The sequence below is a fragment of the Oncorhynchus mykiss genome, chromosome 17 (assembly GCF_057628025.1).
Source record: "Oncorhynchus mykiss isolate SJ-2025 chromosome 17, ASM5762802v1, whole genome shotgun sequence".
Classification (NCBI taxonomy): domain Eukaryota; kingdom Metazoa; phylum Chordata; class Actinopteri; order Salmoniformes; family Salmonidae; genus Oncorhynchus; species Oncorhynchus mykiss.
Window position 1 is genome coordinate 23112330 of NC_143038.1, and position 13937 is coordinate 23126266.

At 42.8% G+C, this 13937-nt stretch overlaps 1 long non-coding RNA gene and 1 pseudogene across 1 annotated transcript in view; one reads left to right on the forward strand and one right to left on the reverse strand.

Annotated features, from left to right (window-relative positions):
• LOC149975869 (uncharacterized) overlaps nucleotides 1-1022 on the forward strand; it is a 69174-nt gene extending 68152 nt beyond the window's left edge. Inside the window, exon 2 of the long non-coding RNA XR_016487819.1 lies at nucleotides 357-1022. This is a non-coding gene — a long non-coding RNA (uncharacterized LOC149975869). The remainder of the gene's footprint in view (nucleotides 1-356) is intronic.
• A 3981-nt stretch (nucleotides 1023-5003) lies between these two features.
• On the reverse strand, nucleotides 5004-7591 carry LOC149975870 (uncharacterized; annotated as a pseudogene).
• Nucleotides 7592-13937: the final 6346 nt, after the last annotated feature.

Genomic DNA, 13937 nt, shown 5'->3' on the forward strand with positions numbered 1-13937 from the left:
CCCCTTGGGTTGTGCCGTGGCGGAGGTCTTTGTGGGCTATACTCAGCCTTGTCTCAGGATGGTAAGTTGGTGGTTGAAGATATCCCTCTAGTGGTGTGGGGGCTGTGCTTTGGCAAAGTGGGTGGGGTTATATCCTTCCTGTTTGGCCCTGTCCGGGGGTGTCCTCGGAGTGGGCCACAGTGTCTCCTGACCCCTCCTGTCTCAGCCTCCAGTATTTATGCTGCAGTAGTTTATGTGTCGGGGGGCTAGGGTCAGTTTGTTATATCTGGAGTACTTCTCCTGTCCTATTTGGTGTCCTGTGTGAATCTAAGTGTGCGTTCTCTAATTCTCTCCTTCTCTCTTTCTCTCTCTCGGAGGACCTGAGCCCTAGGACCATGCCCCAGGACTACCTGACATGATGACTCCTTGCTGTCCCCAGTCCACCTGGCTGTGCTGCTGCTCCAGTTTCAACTGTTCTGCCTTATTATTATTCAACCATGCTGGTCATTTATGAACATTTGAACATCTTGGCCATGTTCTGTTATAATCTCCACCCGGCACAGCCAGAAGAGGACTGGCCATCCCACATATGCTCTCTCTAATTCTCTCTTTCTTTCTCTCTCTCGGAGGACCTGAGCCCTAGGACCATGCCCCAGGAATACCTGACATGATGACTCCTTGCTGTCCCCAGTCCACCTGACTGTGCTGCTGCTCCAGTTTCAACTATTCTGCCTTATTATTATTCGACCATGTTGGTCATTTATGAACATTTGAACATCTTGACCATGTTTTGTTATAATCTCCACCCGGCCCAGCCAGAAGAGGACTGGCCACCCCACATAGCCTGGTTCCTCTCTAGGTTTCTTCCTAGGTTTTGGCCTTTCTAGGGAGTTTTTCCTAGCCACCGTGCTTCTACACCTGCATTGCTTGCTGTTTGGGGTTTTAGGCTGGGTTTCTGTACAGCACTTTGAGATATCAGCTGATGTACGAAGGGCTATATAAATAAATTTGATTTGATTTGATTTGATTTGCTCAGGGAAGAGTGAGGGCTGATAACCCACAGAGCACTCAAAGGGGGAGAGACCAGCGGCCGAGCAGGGAAGGCATACTCCACCCACATGAGTTGCTGGCTCCAGGTGGTGGGGTTGGCCGAGACAAGGCACCGAAGAGTCGTCTCCAGGTCCTGATTGGCACGCTCCGACTGGCCGTTAGATTGAGGACAGGCTGTTCTGAGCACATACCGTGCATGCAGTAAGGAATGCTGAGACATCAGAAACCAAAGTGGGCCACCAAAAATGTTGTCGGAGGAAAGCCAAGGCCCGGTGGGAGCCGGGATGGCAGGTTAGATTAGAAGAGTGAACCCATTCTAGGACTGGAAACCAGGCAGAATCCGCGAAGAACAATCGGTTATACATAATCAGATACTTGCAGTGGCCTCTAGCTTTGTTAAAGGCTGTCTTCCATTTGTCTCCTTCCCGTATCGGAAGCAGATGGTAGGTGTTCCAAAGGTCCAACTTAGAGAATACAGTCGTCCCTTTGAGAGGCTTGATAGCCGAGGAGAGAAGTGGTAGCGGGTAACGGTTCTTTACCATGATGTCATTAAGGCCCCAGTAGTTGATACATGGGTGCAGGGTTTTGTCCTTCTCCACAGAGATCCCTGCGCTGGTAGGGGAGGAAGAAGGCTGGCCCCAGAGAGTCCTCAATGTACCCTTCTATGGTCTGAACCAGACAGGGAATAAAGCTGCCCCTGAGGCGGTGTAGTGCCAGGGAGGAGGTCAATGGCGCAGTCATAGGGTCGATGCGGAGGAAGAGATGTGGCGCTGGCCTCATTGAAAACCTCCCAGAGGTCCGGATACTCTGTGGGAATGGCTTTACCCAAGCCTACAGGAAGAGTCCAGGGGCGGGCTGCGCTGCCTTGAGGCAATGCGTGTGGCAGAACGGGCTCCAACCCATGATTGAACCCGTAGCTCAGTCAATCAGGTGTTGTGCCTCTGGAGCCATGACAACCCCAAAACCACAGGTGCATGAGGATATTCAATGAGTAGAAACTGCATGAACTCACTGTGATTCCCTGACACTTGCAGGTTGATAGGAATCATACTGTGAGTGACCCTGCCAATAGAGCGTCCGTCCAATGCTCTGGAGTCCATGGGAACGGAGAGGAGCTGTGTGGAGATAGCCAGCTCTGACACCAGGGTAGTGTCCATCAGCCCCAGAGTCTAGGAGTACCCGGAAAGATTTACACCGGTCGCCCCACAACAGGATAGCATGGAGAGGAGTACGAGTAATGTGAGATGGGATACTCCCTGTATGGCCCACCAGCATACTCGTACCTACTGATGAGCCTGGGCTTTTTACTGGACAGGTGGATATATAATGTCCTGAAGTTCCACAATACAGACCGATTTTAGAGCTCAGTCTGCTTAAACAATCCTCAAGGGACAATCTAGCCCTGCCCAGGTGCATGGGTGCCGGAGGAGGCGAGTCGATAGTCCTCAATGATTTCTAAAGGAACTCAGGTGACATTGGATTCTCTTGGGAGTGCTGGCGTCAGAGATTTTCAGGGATCTTCGGAGGTGAGGGGAAAACAGTGGACAGGCATGTGTGCCCAGGAACAGGCCTCCTCTCCCTACTGTGTTCCTGTAGTCGCCTATCAATCCTTATGTTCAAGGCTATGAGAGAGGGTAGCAAGAACATTGATTACTCACTTCAACCTTGTATTACTCCTCTCCTAATTAATCTTCCTCTAAGGCAACAAAAACAAATAGTTTATTCCATTCTACAACATTGCCTTCCTCAGAGGCAGCAGTGTTTTAAAGGTAGCTTTTCTGCCCTAGTAACGTCTCCTGAGACAGCAATAATTTTAGAACATAACTTTAACCTTATCTTACCTCGAGGCAGGAGAATGAATACCATAGCATTATTCCATAGTACTTTCCCCAGAGGCAGCAACATCTATTGTATATCGCCTGAGATGTTACACCTCACTTCCGCAGAACAAGGGAGAGAACTGTTTGCTGTTTGGAATGTTTTGAAAGTTTATTGAAAAGTTTCTTAGTAGCTAGCTACCTTTTGAGTTTGGTTCCTGCGACACAGTTGGCATCAGTTACTGGGACTGCTACAATCTGTCTGGTGATCCTGCTGACCAAGGTCTGATCAGCTGTTTGGAGATAGATAACTTCCTATCAAGCTAACAGGGTTTTCTTGAGGGCTTGAACGCAGCCTGCGACTCGGTTAGCCATTGTGGATTGTCCCGGACTTGTGTCTGTCTAGATCCCTACTGTTTATTGTTGTTTTCAATCTTTTCTGCGACCTGCCCTGTCTGGAAGTGCGTGGAGTAACAGCGTAATCTACATTGCTACCATGACAAAAACCAAAAACAGTGGTGTCGCTCTATCACAGGTGAAGGATCTTTTAAACTAACAAAAAGTGTTCTTTGTACTCATCCAAATGTATTGATCACATTTTTTTGTTCTAAAGCTGTATACATACCCATTAGATGCAGTGATCCCAGTATAGTGTCTATATTTTTTATTTATTTTATTTCACCTTTATTTAACCTGGTAGGCTAGTTGAGAACAAGTTATAATTTACAACTGCGACCTGGCCAAGATAAAGCATAGCAGTGTGAACAGACAACAACACAGAGTTACACATGGAGTAAACAATAAACAAGTCAATAACACAGTAGAAAAAAAGAAAGAGTCTATATACATTGTGTGCAAAAAGCATGAGGAGGTAGGCGAATAATTACAATTTAGCAGAAAAGTAAAAGTTCCAAAAGCTGGGTCTAAAAATATATTTTGCTTAGATGATGTTAAAAATATTTGTTGGTCTGATCAAACTAAAATCAAATCAAATTGTATTGGTCACATACACATATTTAGCAGATGTTATTGCGGGTGTAGCAAAATGCTTGTGTTCCTTGCTCCAACAGTGCAGTAGTATCTAACAGTGCAGTAGTATCTAAAAACAATTCACAACAATACACACAAATCTAAAAGTAAAAGAATGGAATTAAGAAATATATAAATATTAGATTGAGCAATGTCGGAGTGGCATTGACTAAAATACAGTAGTACAGAATACAGTATATACATATTAGATTAATAAAGCAGTATGTAAACATTATTTAAACATTATTAAAGTAACTAGTGTTCCATTATTAAAGTAGTCAGTGATTCCAAGTCTATGTATATAGGGCAGCAGCTTCTAAGGTGTAGGGTTGCGTAACTGGGTGGAAGCCGGCTAGTGATGGCTATTTAACTGTCTGATGGCCTTGAGATAGAAGCTGTTTTTCAGTTTCTCGGTTCCAGCTTTGATGCACCTGTACTGACCTTGCCTTCTGGATGACAGAGGGGTGAACAGGCTTTGGCTCGGGTGGGTGATATCCTTATGATCTTTTTGGCCTTCCTGTGACATTAGGTGCTGTAGGTATCCTGGAGGGCAGGTAGATTGCCCCCAGTGATGCGTTGCCTACACACTTGTTGTTTAATTGGCTCATTGTGTCAAAACTCTACACACAAGCCAAATAAGACACACCACTTGGAGAAAAACATCTCACTTCTATGTCAAAATGAAACTCTGCAATCAAAACCTAACAATCCTTTTTCAAAATGGCATCTTGCAACAAAATGATACACACATGCACCATTTTAATTACTCTTTCAAAGCAGCAACACACTGATGTACTTTATACAAAACACTGCTGTCTTTAATACTTTGCATACCTTTTACATTTTCTCATACAGGTTCTGTGAAAGATTGTTCCAGTACAGTACATCTACTCACATTTCAATGAACACAAAAATAGAAAGGCTTCAGAAAAAAAAATATTAAGCTTACTTTTTTTGCCATTGCAGGTTTTTACAACAACAACAAAAAATGCAAAGAAAAGTTGAATTACGGTACAGTAATCAATACACTATGCTACTGTAAATTCACAGAAACAAAAATAATTACAGTAAAATTACAGTGCAATGGTAAAAAAGTAGTATAGTATTGTAAGGGAGGGGGTGGATGGTTTATGGATCCCACCTTCTGTTAGGGTCTGGCCACATCACCTCATCCACAGGCAGCAGGGAAAATATCTCCTTGTATCCAACCCTGGACTGACCCCACCTCAATGTCTCCGTATGCCTCTTCCATTGCTTGCAGAAGAGGCAAGCGGGTGTGCGATTGGCAGTCATACACTTTCCAACGCCAAGCCAAAAATAATTCCTCAATCAGATTGAGAAATGGGGAGTAAGGGGGCAAGTATACAACTGTGAAGTTATTGTGGTTGGTGAACCAGTCCCTGACCAGAGCAGCCCGGTGGAAACTAACATTATTCCAGATGACAACAAACCTGGGCTGCTCTAGTCCGTCCTGTACAACTGCATTATGTAATGCATTCAGAAATATGATTATGTGTGCAGTATTGTAGGGACCTAGGGTGGCATTGTGATAGAGAACTCCTTGCAGACTAATGGCGCCACACAAGGGGACATTTCCCCCGCGCTGCCCAGGGACATTCACAACGGCTCTTTGTCCTATAACATTTCGGCCCCGATGCCTGGTTTTAGCTAGATTGAATCTAGCTTCATCAATGAAAATGAACTCATGAGGCTGTGCAGCTGCATCAAAGTTCAGGACTCTCTATAACAGAAAATGCGTATGGTGTAACTCAAAACACAGGACTACAATGTCTACATTTTCACACAAGGATGGGGTGGGGGGTGGGTTGGATCAGACACAATCAGTCAAAACTACAAGCTACAGGCAAGGCAGGTGCCCTCACAGACAACCCCCCCCCCCCCACCCCCCCCCACCCCCGAATGGAGGCACCTGCCTAGGTCACATACTGCTTTGTTTGAATGTATCCATGTAGTGCAAATAGGACACAATCTACTGCCATTACTGTATTAAAGTATAGTACAGTGACACTTACTTGCACATAGTCATAGCGAAGGTGTAACGCTGTTCTTCTCAAGTGGAACCCTGTACAGCTGCTTCATCGTAAGTTGGTGTTGATGCAAGATGCGGCAGAGTGTCGACATACTGACACGGTTGATATTATGGAATGTTGTGTGATTTGCGATTATTTTCTCTCGTAGTTGATGTAGGCGGATGGTGTTGTTTGCCAACACTAGATTGACAATGGCCAGTTCCTGTTCATGGAGAACAGACGTTGCCTTCCACCCTCAGGAGGTCGTCTGGCAGTTCTGTAGAAAATGCAAGAATATGATTAGATAATTTTTTACATACTGTACTGTCATACTACTTCACAGCAGTATATCTATTTATTTTTTTCACTGAGGAGCATACACCTAATGTTGTAGGACTACATTGTATTGTACTGTGATGAAGAATTATGTGCAACAATTACATAGGTACAGTCTAGTGTAGAAAGTTGAAGACATACCTGTTCTCCAGTCTAAATGTCCTTATTATGGATGCTACTGTGTCGCGACTCAGGTTGGATTGGACTCTCTACCAGGCCATGATTTATGACATGGTCCACCAAAGTGGACTTAATGTCGTCGGAAATATGTGTCCGTCTATTGCCTGGTCCCCTTCTTTGTTCTTGTCCTCCTCGTCCTCCTCTCTCTCTTCCTCTTCCTCTACCTCTTTCTCTTCCTATTGCTCCCACTGCCTCCATGTTTGCAAAGTTCTCACAAAAGTGGTGAGCTTACCTGAGGTCTATTTGTAGTGCTAAGGCTCAGATTAATTGGTGTTCAATTACTGTGTAAGTGTTTTCATTTGTGTGTGTGGGTGTTGCCAATTTCAGGTATGCTTTGCATTTTGAATAGAAGAGTTTTATCAATGATCGCAAGAGATTTCATTCTTGTCTAATGTAAGAAACAGTGTGTAGTGTTTTGCAAGTGTGTTGCAGAATTGCAAACAAAGTGCAAAGCAGTACCTTTGGTGCCTTTGTTTAAGGCATGGTTACAAAAGTTAAGGTTTTGATGCTTTTGTCTAAGCATTCACTTTCAGTGGGTAAGCAATCGGCAAAAACTGTAATAACTTGATGAATTTATAAAATGTGCTTCTTCCAATTATTGATAAACATGCACCTAAGAAACTATTAAGAACTATTAAGGCTCCATGGATTGATGAGGAATTAAAAAACTGTATGGTTGAAAGAGATGGGGCAAAAGGAGTGATTAATAAGTCTGGCTGCATATCTGACTGGCTGACTTACAGCACATTGAGAAATTGTATGACTAAATTCAACAAAAATAAAAAGGAAACTGTATTTTGAAGCCAAGATTGATTACATAAAAATGATGGAAAAAACTTTCAATTAAATTATGGGCAGAAAGATCAATTTAACTCCATCTTTCATTGAATCAGATGGCAGGAAATGCCAACAATGAACAGTGAGCCATCGTAGTCATGCATAAAAAAATCTAATAATGAATGAAAAGCATTGCAAGTTAGTGTGGGAGAGGAGGAAAAATGATTGTTATCGATCAATAATGACAAACCTCCTGGCATTGACAACTTAGATGGAAAGCTTTTGAAGATGGTAGCTGACTCTTATAGCCACTCATATCTATCATATCTTTAATCTGAGCCTAGAGGAAAGTATTTGTCCTCACGCATGGAGGGAACCTGAAGTCATTCCGTTATCCAAGATTGGTAAAGCGGCCTTTCTGGTTCTAACAGCAGACCAACTGTACAGTATCAGCTTGATGCCAGCTCTTTCGGCATGTTTATAGAGAAGGGCACTCAGCATGTACTGCACTGATACAAATGACTGATGATTGGTTGAAAGAAATTGATAATAAGAAGATGGTGGGAGCTGTACTGTTAGATTTCAGTGCAGCCTTTGACATTATTAACCATAACCTGTTGTTGGGGAAAACGTATGTGCTATGGCTTTTCATCTTCTGCCATATTGTGGATTCAGAGCTATCTAATAGAACTCAGAAAACTCAGAGGGATTTCTTTGATGGAAGCTTCTCTAATGTCAAACATGTTAAGTGTGGTGTACCACAGGGCAGCTCTCTAGGCCCTCTACTCTTTTATATTTTTACCAATGACCTGCCACTGGCATTAAACAAAACATGTGTGTCCATGTATGCTGACAATTCAAACATATACGCATCAGCAACTACAGCTAATGAAGTCACTAAAAACCTTAACACAGAGTCAGTCTGTTTTGGAATGGGTGGCCAGAAATAAACTGGTCCTGAACATCTCTAAAACTAAATGCATTGTATTTGGTACAAATCATTCCCTGAGTTCTAGACCACAGCTGAATCTGGTAATGAATGGTGTGGCTGTTGAACAGGTTGAGGAGACTAAATTACTTTGTGTTACCTTGGACTGTAAACTGTCGTGGTCAAAACATATACATTACCATTCAAAGGTTTGAACACACCTACTCATTTTCTTTATTTCTTTATTTGCACACTCTTGGCTTAACCCCAGAGAGATAGAGAGAGATATATCGGTGGCATGCTATGACACCAACATGCATTTCTTTATACAGATGACTACTGTGTCTGTTATATAGATATAGAAGATCAGATTTGATTTGTTAATTGTCAATCCAAATATTGTGTATAAAGATAAACATTATATTGTTAGATTATAGGAGTAACTCGGTAGGCCTGAAACAGTCTTCCTCATCTCAAGTTCAACTGTCGGAGTCAGTTGGAGTTTACTTCGTTCATATCACAGGCATGCGGTAGCTAAAGCTTAATAATAGCCACACCATACCAAACCTTCACAACGTTTCTAAACTTTGTGAGGGTAATATCAAGAGTAAGTCAAGCCATTGTTTATTGGGAAAATACGAGCAGAAGAACAAATGTAAACCAGGGAAAAAACGTACTACCCTCCCCTGTGCCACCCCAAAAACCACATAACCCTCCCCAAAGCAAAAATATACGTTTGCGGCTCCGGACAGACGGGCGGCTCTGGCGGCTCCGGACAGACGGGCGGCTCTGGCGGCTCCGGACAGACGGGCTGCTCTGGCGGCTCCGAACAGGAGGGCGGCTCTGGCGGCTCCGGACAGGAGGGCGGCTCTGGCGGCTCCGGACAGGAGGGGGACTTGGTTCTGGGAGCATGCACAGGATTCACCGGGCTGGGGAGACATACAGGCAACCTCTTCCTTTGCCGAGGCACTGGATACACAGAGCCATGGAGGCGCACTGGCGGTCTCAACCGCATAGCTGCCCCCCCCCCCCCCCCGTTCTGGCTGGATGCCAACTTCCACCCGGCAAATGCGGGACGCTGGCACCGAGCACACCGGCCTGTGAATACTCGGCCGAGACACAGTGTGCATCACCCCATAGCACGGGGCCTGCCTGACCTGTCACCTGCTTGCCCCAGTAAGCACCGGGAGCGGGCTCAGGTCTCCAACCTGACTACGCCACACTCCCCGTGTGCCCCCTCCCCAAAAATATTTGGGGCTGCCTCTCGTGCCAACTCCTCGTAGTGTTGCCGCTCAGCCTTTGCTGCCTCCAATTCCTCCCGTGGACTGCAATACTCCCCAGCCTGTGCCCAGGGTCCCTTGCCTTCCAGTATCTCCTCCCATATCCATTTCTCCAGATAACGCTGTTGCTCCTCACCACGCTGCTTGGTCCATTTGTGGTGGGTAGTTCTGTCACGGCCGTTGGTGGAAGAAGGTGAGGACCAAGGTTCAGCGTGGTACGTATTCATCTTTTATTAGTTGAACTGAACACTGAATAGCAAAACAATAAAGAGAACAACCGAAACAGTTCTGTCTGGTGCAGACACAAAAACAGAAAGCAACTACCCACAAAACCCATGTGGGCAAGAGCTACCTAAGTATGGTTCTCAATCGGAGACAACGACAGATAGCTGTCCCTGATTGAGAACCATACCCGGCCAAAAACAAAGAAGTACAAAAACATAGAAAAAAGAACATAGAATGCCCATCCTAGTCACACCCTGGCCTAAGCAAAATAGAGAATAAAAAGCCTCTCTATGGCCAGGACGTGACATTCTGCCTAAGTAATAATACATTTAGTAATCTAGTAAAGTTACTACTTCCTCAGGGGAGATTACTAGGGTATTATAGCTACCTTGAAAACGCTGCTGCCTCTGAGGAAGGCAATGTTATAGAATAGAATATACTTTGGATTTTTGTTGCCTCAGAGGAAGATTTATTGGAGTAATTAAAAAAAAAAATCTGCCTCAGAGTAATCTATGGCAGAAAGAATTATACAGTTGGCTTTTCTGCGTCAGACAGGATAAGGTTGAAGTGAATAAGCAATGTTCTTGCTATCCCGAGGGCAGATAAGCAGAGAACTGTGCTGCCTTCCAGGGAACATATTATGACAGATATAAATCTTGGGCCATTAGCTCATGCTAGCTATACAATAGCTATATATATATACAGTGCCTTGCGAAAGTATTCGGCCCCCTTGAACTTTGCGACCTTTTGCCACATTTCAGGCTTCAAACATAAAGATATAAAACTGTCTTCAACAACAAGTGGGACACAATCATGAAGTGGAACGACATTTATTGGATATTTCAAACTTTTTTAACAAATCAAAAACTGAAAAATTGGGCAAATTTTTAAATGCACCTGCACTGTATAAATGCACCTGCACTGTGATAGTCTCAGAGGTCCGTTAAAAGCGCAGAGAGCATCATGAAGAACAAGGAACACACCAGGCAGGTCCGAGATACTGTTGTGAAGAAGTTTAAAGCCGGATTTGGATACAAAAAGATTTCCCAAGCTTTAAACATCCCAAGGAGCACTGTGCAAGCGATAATATTGAAATGGAAGGAGTATCAGACCACTGCAAATCTACCAAGACCTGGCCGTCCCTCTAAACTTTCAGCTCATACAAGGAGAAGACTGATCAGAGATGCAGCCAAGAGGCCCATGATCACTCTGGATGAACTGCAGAGATCTACAGCTGAGGTGGGAGACTCTGTCCATAGGACAACAATCAGTCGTATATTGCACAAATCTGGCCTTTATGGAAGAGTGGCAAGAAGAAAGCCATTTCTTAAAGATATCCATAAAAAGTGTTGTTTAAAGTTTGCCACAAGCCACCTGGGAGACACACCAAACATGTGGAAGAAGGTGCTCTGGTCAGATGAAACCAAAATTGAACTTTTTGGCAACAATGCAAAACGTTATGTTTGGCGTAAAAGCAACACAGCTCATCACCCTGAACACACCATCCCCACTGTCAAACATGGTGGTGGCAGCATCATAGTTTGGGCCTGCTTTTCTTCAGCAGGGACAGGGAAGATGGTTAAAATTGATGGGAAGATGGATGGAGCCAAATACAGGACCATTCTGGAAGAAAACCTGATGGAGTCTGCAAAAGACCTGAGACTGGGACGGAGATTTGTCTTCCAACAAGACAATGATCCAAAACATAAAGCAAAATCTACAATGGAATGGTTCAAAAATAAACATATCCAGGTGTTAGAATGGCCAAGTCAAAGTCCAGACCTGAATCCAATCGAGAATCTGTGGAAAGAACTGAAAACTGCTGTTCACAAATGCTCTCCATCCAACCTCACTGAGCTGTTTTGCAAGGAGGAATGGGAAAAAATTGCAGTCTCTCGATGTGCAAAACTGATAGAGACATACCCCAAGCGACTTACAGCTGTAATCGCAGCAAAAGGTGGCGCTACAAAGTATTAATTTAAGGGGGCTGAATAATTTTGCACGCCCAATTTTTCAGTTTTTGATTTGTTAAAAAAGTTTGAAATATCCAATAAATGTCGTTCCACTTCATGATTGTGTCCCACTTGTTGTTGATTCTTCACAAAAAAAGACAGTTTTATATCTTTATGTTTGAAGCCTGAAATGTGGCAAAAGGTCGCAAAGTTCAAGGGGGCCGAATACTTTCGCAAGGCACTGTAATCTAAATGGCGCTGTGTAATAATTTTAAGGTTAAAATGTATTAATTCTTTGAAATAACTTATTCACCTAGTCAATTCATGTCAGCATGACAAAATGTTGAGGTGAGGGGAATTTGTGTTTTTCATAGGTGTAAGTAAAAAAATTAATCTTTGAATTTTCTTTGTAAATTATAAAATTTTAGAATTATCCATGAACAATTATGTTTGTTGAAAAGAGGAAAGGAAGAGCTACATTTCAAACCTGTTTCTGAATTGTACTGTACTTTACTGTACTAAACTCTCATGTACTGTACTGTATTGTTCTGAACTATACGGTTGAATAATGTACACAGAGCCGTCAGAAAGTTCACACCCCTTCGCCTTTTCCACATTTTGTCGAGTCACAGCCTGAATTTAAAATTGATTAAATTGATATTTTGTGTTACTGGCCTACACACAATACCCCATAATGTCAAAGTGGAATTATGTTAGTTTTTTTACAGACATTGAATATCCATTTGTGCATGGTGAAGTTATTAATGACATTAATTACACTATAAAGATACAGGCGTCCTTCCTAATTCAGTTGCCAGAGAGGAAGGAAACCACTCACCAATGGTGACTTTAAAACAATTACAGAGTTGAGGATGGATCAACAACATTGTAATTACTCCATAATACTAACCTAAATGACAGAGTATAAATAAGGAAGCCTGTACATAATACAAATATTCCAAAACATGCATCCTGTTTGCAATAAGGCACTGCAAAAAACTGTGTCTTAAATACAATGCGTTATGTTTGTGTAACAGGGTTATAGTGGTGATTCCCCTTGCCACTTTATTGTTAAGCCAATGGGTTTTTGGTTTTATTTTTGTCTTGCCTTCACCTACTCAACATGGCATCTTATTGGCGGGTTTGCGTAGCTTGCTTACGAGGGAGGATGTTTCAGTTAGAATCGTCCCAGTGAACAAGCACCAAACCAGCGGTAAGTTGTTGGTTGCAAACCACTGTACGTCAAAAGTGATTTTTATACTCCCAAGTAATGATTTAAATGTACAATTTACATCAATTTGTTTGTGAATGTTATTAGAACACCACACATAAAATGTAGCGTTTTTTGGTGAATATTTGTTGTGCATTTTGTTGTAGAGAATTCCAGCTAATACTAGCTAGTAACATACCGTGTCTGGTGGGGGGGTTCGTATATTTTGTACAGTACGTGAGTGCAGAGTTGGATGGTGAGCCGTACATTGCATGACGTGCAATTTTGTGCTGTTTCTATCAGGAACGTTGTTCAAAATATTATATTGTAATTGCTGGATTATTTTGGTAATCGTTCCAGTGAACAAGCACCAAACCAGCGTGCGTGAGTGCAGTTGGATGGTGAGCCGTGCATTTTGTGCTGTTTCTATCAGAATAAATCTCCATGACTGGTGTTACAAGTTGGAGTTCATGTCGATGATTGATTGTACACAACACAAGAAGAGTACTGTTACATTTGGGGCAAATCGAACAGAACACATCACTGAGTACCACTCTTCATATTTTCAAGCATAATGGTAGTTGCATCATGTTTTGGGTATGCTTGTCCTTGGCAAGGACAAGGGAGTTTATTTTTTAAATAAAAATAAACGGAATAAATCTAAGCACAGGCAAAATCCTAGAGGAAAACCTGGTTCAGTCTACTTTCCAACAGACACCGGGAGACAAATTCACCTTTCAGCAGGACAATAACCTTAAACGCAAGGCCAAATATACTAATGAATTGCTTACCGTGATGACATTGAATGTTCCTGAGTGGCATATATATTTTTCACTTAAATCGACTTGAAAATCTATGGCAAGACTTGAAAATGGCTGTCTAGCAATGACTAACAAAGAATAATGTGCAAATATTGTACAATCCAGGTGCGCAAAGCTCTTAGAGACTTACCCGGAAAGACTCACAGCTGTAATTGCTTTTAAAGGTGATTTAACATGTATTGACTCAGGGGTGTGAATACTTAGGTAAGATTTTTTCATTTAATTTTAAATAAATTTGCAAAAATGTCTAAAAACATGGTTTCACCATTATTGGGTATTATTGTGTGTAGATGGATGAGGAAAAAAAACATAAAAAAGCAATT